Raw genomic sequence first — 10812 nt, 5'->3', positions numbered from 1 at the left:
AAACAAATTGAAGTAAAACTAACTACCAGTAGACATTAACAAACTAACAAATTGAACAACATGGACAACTTGTATATATACATTACAAAAAAAAATTCAACTTAAAATCCATATGGACAACATATATGCAAACTACACTTAAAACCATATGGACATCTTATATACACATATTACAATTTTTTTTTCAAGCTAATCACATGGACAACATAGGGATCACATAATAACTTTTTTTTTTTTAAAAAGAGATCACATGGGCAGCATAGGTATCCATAACAAAAATTCTTTTCAAAACAGATCACATAGGCAACGTAGGTATCTCATAACAAATTTTTGTTAAACCCAGCCGAGTGGAAGAGAAAGAGATAGACTAAGAAGGTTGGAGGCCTTGTGCTCAGCCAAGCTCCCTTCCACAGCCCCTTTTCGCATTTTTCTCTCAAGGTACGGGTATTTTCTTATGTGAAACGTTTGAGAAATCGGGTAGAGGTAGGATTTCCATGCATGTTTTGATGGAAATCCATGGCGAATCAGTGGATCTACGAATCCACTATGTTATATTGATATTTTTCCTTGTTTTTCATTTTTTTTTTCAAAAAGAAATCCATGGCACGATCGATGTGGTATGGGTGTCGGCTGACAGACCAGCCGAAGTCAAGCCGTGAACCCTCGTTGTTGGCCCAGCCGAGTGATCGGCTGGGTATGATCCCTTTATTTCAAAAAAAAAATCTTTTTATTCACGTTGGTGGCTGTTGGCTGGCTGGCAGCCAGCCGAGTAGCACTCGGTTGACTGCCAGCATGCTGGCAGGTGCGCCAGGCCCAGCACCCAGTCGGCTGGGTGCTAGGCGAGCCTATGACAGGGCCATAGCCGGCCCAGCCGACAAAAATTCTTTTCAAAACAGGGAAGGGGGTTAAACCCCCTGCCGGAAAGGCAGTTCCGGCATGGGGGGTTGACCCCCTGCCGTGCCTTTACGGCAGGGGGGTCGACCCCCCATGCGTTTCCGGCAGGGGGTCGACCCCCCATGCGTTTTCGGCAGGGGGGTCGACCCCCCTTGCCGGAAACGCAGGGGGTCGACCCCCCCTGCCGGAAAGCACGGCAGGGGGTTAAACCCCCTCCGTTTCCGGCAGGGAAGGGGCGTACCCCCTGCGTTTAGAAGAAGAAGAAGAAGAAGAAGAAGAAGAAGAAGAAGAAGAAGAAGAAGAAGAAGAAGAAGAATATTACCTGCGCTTCGCCGGACGGTGGCGGGAGGTTGACGGGGAGCGGCAGCTGGCGAGCGCCGGCTGGCGAGCGGTGGACGGGGAGCGGCGGCTGGCGAGCGGCGGTGGCCGGACGGTGGCGAGAGCCGACGGGCGGCGGGAGGGAGCAATACAGCGAAACAGGGAAAAGAGAAAGAGGGATGGGATTAGGGATTTACGCGACATTTAGCGACGGCTTAGCGACGGCAAAATTCCGTCGCGAAACCCAAATACCAAAAAAGCGACGGAAAATATTCTGTCGCTACTCCGTCGCTAATTAGCGACGGAGTAGCGACGACAGAGTTCCCTCTCTAAATCCGTCGCTAAAATGGTGTTCTTGTAATCAAAAGTAGCGACAAAAACATGCAGTCGCTAATCCGTCGCTAAGTAGCGACAGATTAGCGATAAAAATCATTTTCTCGCTAATCCGTCGCAAATTAGCGACAGATTCTATCTCTAGCTAATCTGTCGCTAAGTAGCGACGAGAAAAATCCGTCGCTAATTTCCGTCGCTAATTAACAATTTTCTTGTAGTGTAAGGAACCCCCTAGTTGGAACTCATAAGAGGAGGTTGTTTTGACCAAATTTGACTTCATGGATGTGCTTAGCATGGTAAAAATATTAGGAGTCTACACTTGGATAGTTTTTGACGTAAAAGTTTATTTTTTTTAGGTTTGAAATTTGGTACATTGTAAGCAGTTGATTTTTTAACTCTCATAAAATCTGACATATATGTCACAAAAACATGATCCAAAGGTCAGTTTATGGTAAACTTAATATATATATATATATATCACATTTAAAGGGTCAGATGTGCAAAAAAAATGTAAACAATAAAAATATTACATTGTTTCATTAGGGGTTCCATACGTACGAGTGTATCAAGTAAATAAATAAACACACACACACATATAAACCTACAAAATGGGCATGATATTAGATTTTTGGTGTTTTTTTTTTTAAATTTGGACCCATAGATGTGTTCAACATGATTGATTTACTAGAAATTGACACTTAGATCATGCATTTTGGATATAAAAAATAGTATTTGGAGCCTCAAAATGTTATAAAAATTGTAGGCCATTGATTTGTGAACCTTATAAAAACCTATGTATGAATCAGACTCAAATGCTCAAAGAAGTGATTCCCATAAAAACAAGCCTATACTGGTCATAATTTTGAAAAAACACTGAAAATATAATAGCATGTTTCATTTAGCACTGTGCCCATTTTGTAGGTTTTCATTTCTCCCACACACACATGTATATATATCAACTTGATCTTTGATCCTCTTGGCTGAATCCTAATTAAAAAAAAAAAAAAATAGTTTGTTTCATTCCATGTTCTTAGCTGGATGTTCCAAAGCATAATTGTTTTATATATGTTTTCAGAGAAGAGGCTTCCTGGCCAACAAGGAAACCATACAGCATCTTCTGGCACCAGACCACATGCTAATGTGCTAATAAGGTTGAAATACTGGCAAAAAATAGCACATGAAAGCTTTTAATTAGGTATGGGCATGCATGCTATTCCTCCAGCACCAATAATATCTTCACCTAACTGAATTCTCTTATGTATGCTTTGGGAAAGGTCACTGATTCAACTTTTATTGTGTGTCTAATCCCCTGAGAAAATCAATGTTATCAGTATTGTATCAGCAAAAAATCGATACCATACTAACCTGAGTTTGCTATTTTTTAATCAATATAAAAAATACATAAAAGTTTTTTTAAATATTAGTTTAATATTATTTTAATGGTTTTAACATGTCATGTTTTGATTGACACAAAATATTTTTTAGTCGATTCACTTTAGAATCGGTATCGACCGATTCACCTGGCCGATACTGACAACATTAGAAAAAACAATGCAGGTTCAAAACCCAATAGAATAGTTGTATAACTGGTAGGGGTCTGCCTAACCCCAGTTTGCCTTTCAAAAAAAAAAACAGCCTATTTTTTTCACATTTCATGATTTTTTTGTGATCAAACCCTATTAAAATGATCTATATGGTTTGTTTACACAAAACAATAATTAGTTTTCTGATAGCATTATTTAACTAGATTTTTCAAGGGCTTTAAATTTCAACTGTCCAAAATGCGTCAAAATTTCATGATAGACAAAATCACATTATTCTGTCATACGAAATTTTGTTGAATGCATCTGTTTCGTCAAATTGATCAAAATAAAGGTTGCACCTGTAAGTTTTAATCAAAGAGTACAGTACTCTAGTGTGCAGCAAATATTTTTCCTTATTTTCAGAAAAAAAACACTCCATTTGAGAAAAAAAACAATAAGTAAAACAGTTTATGCCTTGATGCCAACGACACCATAAAGCAAGGGAGTGGTTGTATCTAAATAATTCGTTTGCTTTTCCATGCCTGAGACCCGTAGAGATGTACACTGGCTCGGGCTCGGCTTGGGCTCATCCCCTTGGTAAATGAGCTGAGCTTGAACCGGTGTATGAAGCTCGGATGCGCTATCGAGTCAAGCTTGAATGACCTGTCGAGCCCGATAAGACTTGTCTGGCTCGATAAAGCTTGGTTCATTGCAAACCCCATATATATAATATCTGTGAAAAAAAATTCAGAACCACATTGTTACTGTAATTATTAAGAACGTGTTAGGTTTGAATTCTGCCTTTTGTGCCTTTTCACTGAGAATGTTTAGTATGTATAGAATTTTCTCAGTAATAATAATGAAAAGATATGTTTTGGCTTAATGGTAGGTCACTTGTTCGGAATCAAATCCCTCCATAATACTTTTTTTTAAGAAATCTTGCTTTAGCTTAGCTCAGCTAAAGCTCAAAAATAAGTCGAGTTCGGACAACGCCTTACAAGCTTTGCTCTGAGCTTGAGCCAAATAAAGTGATTTTGAACTGAGCTGAGTTCAAACAGCCCAGGCTCAGCTCAAACTCGGCGCGTTTGCATCCCTAGGGTAGTTGAAATGATCAAATATTCTGTCAATCACAACTTGACTGAGCAGGCTAGGGCTAAAGGTGGTAGAAAAGAGGATCCCAAGAGATGTGTGAAGTATGATGGTGCATGAGTACTAAATTATCATTAAAAATTCTAAAAAACATCTAAAAGAAAGATGGGTTTGGTGTTATCTAGTGCTTATGTATATATACCCTTTAAAGGTATAAACACCTAGAGAAATTAATTGGGTTTGGTCTTTGGTGTTATTTTTTTTCATGTAGGCCTCGAAGCAGTCGAGATCAGATACCTGGATCTGCTAGCGAAGCCTATTGTACTTACAATCGTTGTCTTGACAGTGTAAACATGTCCTTGTCCCGAAAGAGTCACCAAGTTTCAGCAAAGCAAGGACTTATCCTTGTTAGGGAACGACACTTCAATCTACCAATAAAAAAAACAAACAGAAAAACAAGAAATTTATGTGGTTTGGCCAGAATTACTTATATTTACTACTACACTGAGCCTTCTTTATTAATTAGAGATACACAATACATAAGATGATGCCTCTTTAGTCTACAAATTTTACATGGAGTCTACTAGGAGTCTGCTATATAGTGTAATTGAATATAACAAGGAGTTCAAGATAAAAATTATAGAACTACCTTTCAAAAACATTTGCCTCGTAGTTAATGCCCCCAAACCCCCACCTTACGGGTACGGGACCGACCCCTCCCCTGCAACTTCCACCAACTTACTGCGAAGTTGGATCTGCGAAAGTTATAAATTTATATCCAAGTAAAAAATAAGCTCCACACTCAAATAATCCCTTAGCCTCGTTAATGCACAGGGTTGATGAACCTTGTGAGAATGAAACCCTGGCTAAGGCCCCTTCCATTGTACCAAACTCCTTGAGGTTGTCTTTCGTGTTATTTAGTAAGTATACATTTATAGTCTAATGGGCAGCACAAAGAGAATGCTATGACCAACCCCTAGGGGAGACCACCAATCGACCTTTCAGCATTTGTATGGCTTTTTTTAATGAATTTATAAAATATGCCAGTCTTTTGTACATGCAATTTAGTAAAAAAAACACTGTTTTTAGTTTTTCAAACGAGAAAATAAGTTCTACCGGTTGAGGTGATTTGAAAAACAGATTTTCTTTTTGTGAATTCCATTAAAATCCCTTTCTCTTAACTAATTAAGAAAAATATGGTTCATGTTTCAGTTTAGTTTGGATTCACTATTTGAAACCTTAAATCTAAGTGTAGACCAACATGTTGTTTCAGCACACAAGGGCTCCCCTCATCTGGTAGGGGCAACTTGTGAATGTCACCAAGTTGACGGGATGTCCCAAGTTTGAAACCCATGGGTGGCGTTCATTGCTGCAAGTCAAAGCTGGGGGTACTCCCCGGTGGGCAGGGGAGACCTTAAGGGTTTTAACAACCCGAGGCCAGCCAAAGTGTGGTCAGTGATGGGGGGTTCTCCTTGGATTATCCCAAAAAACAGTTTAATTTGGACCCAAATGAACATGGAGTGAGAGAGGCAAAGTTTAGGAACTTAAAACAATAATTACATTTATTAATTAAGAGAAAGAGGCAACTTTCACCTCAAAAAAGAGAGGAGAAAGAAAAATAAGTGTGAAATAGGGATGGCAGTGGACCGGGGCGGTGGTGGGGGACAAGGTCTCCACCCCCACCCCATCTCAAATCCGAACCTCCATCCCCGCCTTCATCCCCATGCGGGGATGGATTTTAACCTCCATCCCCGTTTAATGTCCTCCATCCCGGGTCCAAACGGGGGCAAGGCGGGGCGGGGCCCCGTTCCCCCTCGATCTATAGTCATCCTTTGAAGGATTGGGGATGGGGTGGGGCAGGACAAGGCGATGATTGGGACGGGGACAGGGCGAGGGAAAGCGTAAGTCCATCCCCGCCTCTATCCCCACACGGGGATAGATTTTAACCTTCGTCCCCGCCTCCATCCCCACACGGGGATAGATTTTAACCTTCGTCCCCGCCTCCATCCCCGTTTCATGTCTTCCATCCCGGGTCCAAACGGGGGCAACGTTGTCCCCTGGTCCACTGCCATCCCTAGTGTCAAACCAATATGGCCATGGGTCCGTTTCTGAACTAAATTGTTTTTTAAAAAGATTCACAAAAATAGGTTTGAATTGGATCAAATTAAATTGGTTTATTCAAAAAGCTGATATTTAAAAATTAAAAAAATCATAAAATAAAAATAAAAAACAGGAAAAAAATTAAAACAAGGAAATACAGAAATGAAGTAAACGATGACTTCTTATAGAGTCCAATCAAATTTTAAAATAGACATTTAATGACTAAACAATATAATAGCGAACAATTATCATAATTATATATCACAAAGAAATAAAAAACAAATCGGGGAGATTTGCAATTAAATCGGTGAAGTACCGATTCGAACTGATTCTTGTAAAATTGAGTCAACCCTTATCCATAACTACACCAAGGACCTACTTTGCTGGCATCCTCCCAAAAAAACCCATCAAGCTCACTGGAGCCCACTAGGGCTAAAGTCCTCAATGCAATGACAGTGGTAGATGTGGGTCCATATCAATTACAAGCATAGTGACAAAAGTTAAAAACGGCAAAATATCGGCAGTTAAAAACTCACATGAGAAACTGATTTTTTTTTTAAATATCATATTTTTGGGAAAAATCTTGGCAATAAAAGATAAATTAAAAATATATAAAATAATTTTTATAAGAAAATATATTTAAAAATAAAAACACTATTTTTCATGATAAATAACCAATAAAAACATAAATATCATGTTTAAAATATGATTTTGATGGAAAAAACTTGCAAGAAATAAAAAATATCGTGAGAAATTACCATTTTTTATCTTTCGGATAATTTATTGCGATATTTTCATTAGATGTTCATAAACTCCCGAGATTTGTCACTATGATTACAAGTGCCCATTCTCTCTATGCATCAATAGCTATGCTGATGGTATGGGCTCATTGACATGGATCTATCAAACACATCTTTTCTCATTAATGATGTTTCAGCTTCCACATGGAATGTCTGAAGATTGCTTTATTGATCCTCTATAGCCCTTTCTTTTGAATGCATGGGAATAATTAATGCTGGGAAAGAGAGGCTTATTAATCTCATGGCCCCCCAATGGAGGCCATGAAACAATTTGACCTGTTTTGTGTATGGTTGAAAAGATTGCACATTTGCCCAAAGCAAGAAAAAGAACACACTATACAGGGCATGTTTGTCTCACACTGGAGAATGTGATAGGATCAGTCTTGTGACCAACTTTCTCAAGTTTTAAAGGAGGAGCGTTCTCAAGTAAGGGGACGTTGGGTTCGTTCCCACAGAATCGCTTTCTCAGGGAAACCTGAGAAAGTGATTCTAAATGCCTGAAATCTTGCCCTGGGATTTGGAATCAGAATGATTGAAATTATTCTGATTTCAAATCCCGTCGAGTTGAGGCACCCGAGAGTACCCTAAGAATCACAATCACAGCTTGCACTGTCTCATGTTTGTGAAAAACTTGAAAAAGTGATCTGATTGTAATTTGCAATCACAAGATCTTGAAAAAATAGTTGCAAATGTGCCCAATACTGGTGATCTGTGTGACACCGGATGAAGATAAAATGGCCAACTTGGTTCCACTTCTGTGTAGGGGTGTCAACATGTCGGATCTGGTTTGAACCAGGTGATTTTGAACCCAGATCTGTTTTGAGGTGCAGGTACTGGGTTCGGATCCGGTTCTTATCGGGTCTGCTATAAGCAAAACCATACACCGACCCTATAAGGATTACATGAACGGGACCCAGTCAATACCTGATAAAATAATATTTTTTAATCATTTTTATATTGAAAAATCATGGGTCTCAATTAAAACTCAGGTCGGACTCGGGTCTGGTATGAAATTTCAAAAACCATACCCTGCTCTATATACTACTCACCCTTTGGATCCAGCCTGGTTTCTACTAAACCCTGACGCTATAGGGTTTGGTAAGGGTCGGGTCCAGGTCAACCCGGACCCGTTGACACCCCCCCTACTTACGTGGTTGGGTCTCTTAGTTCAAAATCAAAATGGATGCCTAAGGGTCTGTACACAAGCCGGGTTCAAGCGGAGCTTGGGCTGGCTTGTCAAAAAAAATTGGGTGTCCAAGGTCAGTTCGAGTTCGAGATGAGCTTGGACACCCTCTATCCATAACCAGCTCGAGTCGAGCTCAAGCTTGAGTTGAACTACTTTAATGTTTTTTTTTTTTTTAAAACAACATAAAAGAGGTGCGGTTTTGAACTCACCACCTCCTACGTAAGGGAAATGCATAAACCACAAGGGTAACAACTATTTTTTTTTCTCAATAGAATATCTTAATATATGAAAACTGACTCATATAACTATTTAAACCCGGTGTGATTGGGCTAACCAAGCTTAACTGAGCTCGATTGCTTCTTCAAGCTCGACAGGCTCATTTATTTTCTCGCACGAATTTGAGCCGAGCCCGAGCTAGCTCAGCTTGTTGTGCAACCCTACTCACACATGGTAAACTATTATTCCACACAAATTAGATGTGGAAAAAAAAAAGCATGATATGAAATACAAAATGATGTGCAACGCTAAGGTGCTCCATAAGCACCTATACCCACCTACATGAATTCAGCATAGCATAATAATGCCTTAGATCATGTTTTTTTAATGTAAAAATAAGAATTTTTAAGTCATGAAATTTTGGCATATCGTGAGCTGTTGATTTTTGAAGATCTTAAAAAAAAACATACATATACACAAAACAGAGCCTATAGATAAATGCTGATATCCACCAAAAACAGATAGCAGTCATCATGTAAGAGTAATGAAAAGACAGATATCCTCTTTCACTATAACCTAAATTCATTTAAATTGATGGCGTATAATTGGCCTTCAGCTTGGTCACAGATGTTCTTGGAAAATATCAACATGGCAAAATCTGGATATTTTGAAAAACGTAGCATTTTCTTGGAAGAATCTCAATAAAACATCAATATACAAAAATACAAAATATATGTAGAGTGTCTCCCACTTTCCTAAGGATCCATAATATCACTTCTATGGCAATACTACGTAGCATAGTTTAAAAACTCGCCGGGTCAACCCAGTGACTCGGTTGACTCAGGCCGGATCGCCCAGTCACTAGGTCAAAAATGAGTCATACATACATATATATATATATATATATATATATATATATATATATATATATATATATATATATATATTGTATAAAATATTATATAAACATTATATATTATATATAAAAATATGGTTATAATATATTAATAAAATTATGCATTAAATATATTATAAAAAAATATCATATAATGCATATTATATATAATATATTGATAAAATACTATAAAACATAGATAGTATATGCATATATTTATATATTTTATATAAAATATAAAGTTACATGACTCGACTGAGTCACCCAGTTGACCCAGCTGAGTCATGAAATAATATGCCGCAAAAGTTTGACATGACATAGCAAAAGGCAAAGATGAGGTGAAACAAGCCCACAAGGGCTCCAATCATCTGGTAGGGGCAACTTGTGAATGTCACCAAGTTGACAGGACGTCGCAAGTTCGAAACCCACGGTTGGCATCCCTTGCCGCAAGGTCAAAGCTAGCTGTACTCCCCGGTGAGCAGGGGGGACCTTAAGGGTTTTACCAACAGGAGGCAAGCCAAGGTGAGGTCAGTGATGACGGGTTTCCCTTCGATTATCCAAAAAAAATGAGGTGAAACAAAATATCCTTTCGCAAATCTGGTAAGGATATTAAATCTGATGGGGCTTTATGACTAGGGCTGTGAAACAAGACGACCTGACTTGGCTCACGTTCGGTTTATAAAGGGCTTGTTTGTACTCCTGAAATAGGCTTAGCAATCCAAACAAACAAGTGTTCAACTTGATTCTGCTCGTATAAACTCGTTAACTAGTAATAAATATATTTTACATATATTTTGTATCACAGTATAGATGTTGAAGGGCTTGGCTTGCAAAACAATAAAAGTAGAGTTCAAAATCCTACTGCCTAGAGCTTTGAAAAAATGTACTTAATTTTTCTGAATAAGTCAAGTCAAGCTTGGCCAAATGGTTTTACAGTCCAATTTGATCGATATGGCCCTGTTTGGATGTGTTTTTTCTAATTGTTCATAAATGTAATTAAAAAACACAGTTTTTATAATTAAGTGAAAGTATGGATCACAAACTATTCAAACTAGAATGATGAAGAAACGGCGATAAGTGGTAAGTGGAATAGTGATGAAAAAAGCGGCATAAAAAAGATGAAGATTGGAAACATGGTGGTGATAGTTTGAGTTGAATGGATGGTAGTAGTGATGGTTTTGGTGTGGAAGAATTAGAGGTGGTTGCGGCGATGGCAGTAACGGGAATGAAGAACAGGTGGTGGTGATGGTGAAGAAGCAGTGATGCTGATGGTAGCAGTAGCGGTGGTGGTGATGGTGATTGCAGTGGTGGTGGTGCAAAATGGTAGTGAATAATAGGCAGCGATGGTGGTAGGGTGTTGGTGGTGAAGTGATGATAGCGAAGAGCAGGTGGTGATGGTGATGACCAATAAATGGTGGTGGTGGTGGTTGTAGTGGTGGAATGGAATAAGATAAGTTA

Source organism: Nuphar pumila, chromosome 6, assembly GCF_984573655.1.
Source record: "Nuphar pumila chromosome 6, dmNupPumi1.hap1.1, whole genome shotgun sequence".
Classification (NCBI taxonomy): Eukaryota; Viridiplantae; Streptophyta; class Magnoliopsida; order Nymphaeales; family Nymphaeaceae; genus Nuphar; species Nuphar pumila.
Note: the sequence above shows the minus strand (reverse complement) of the source record.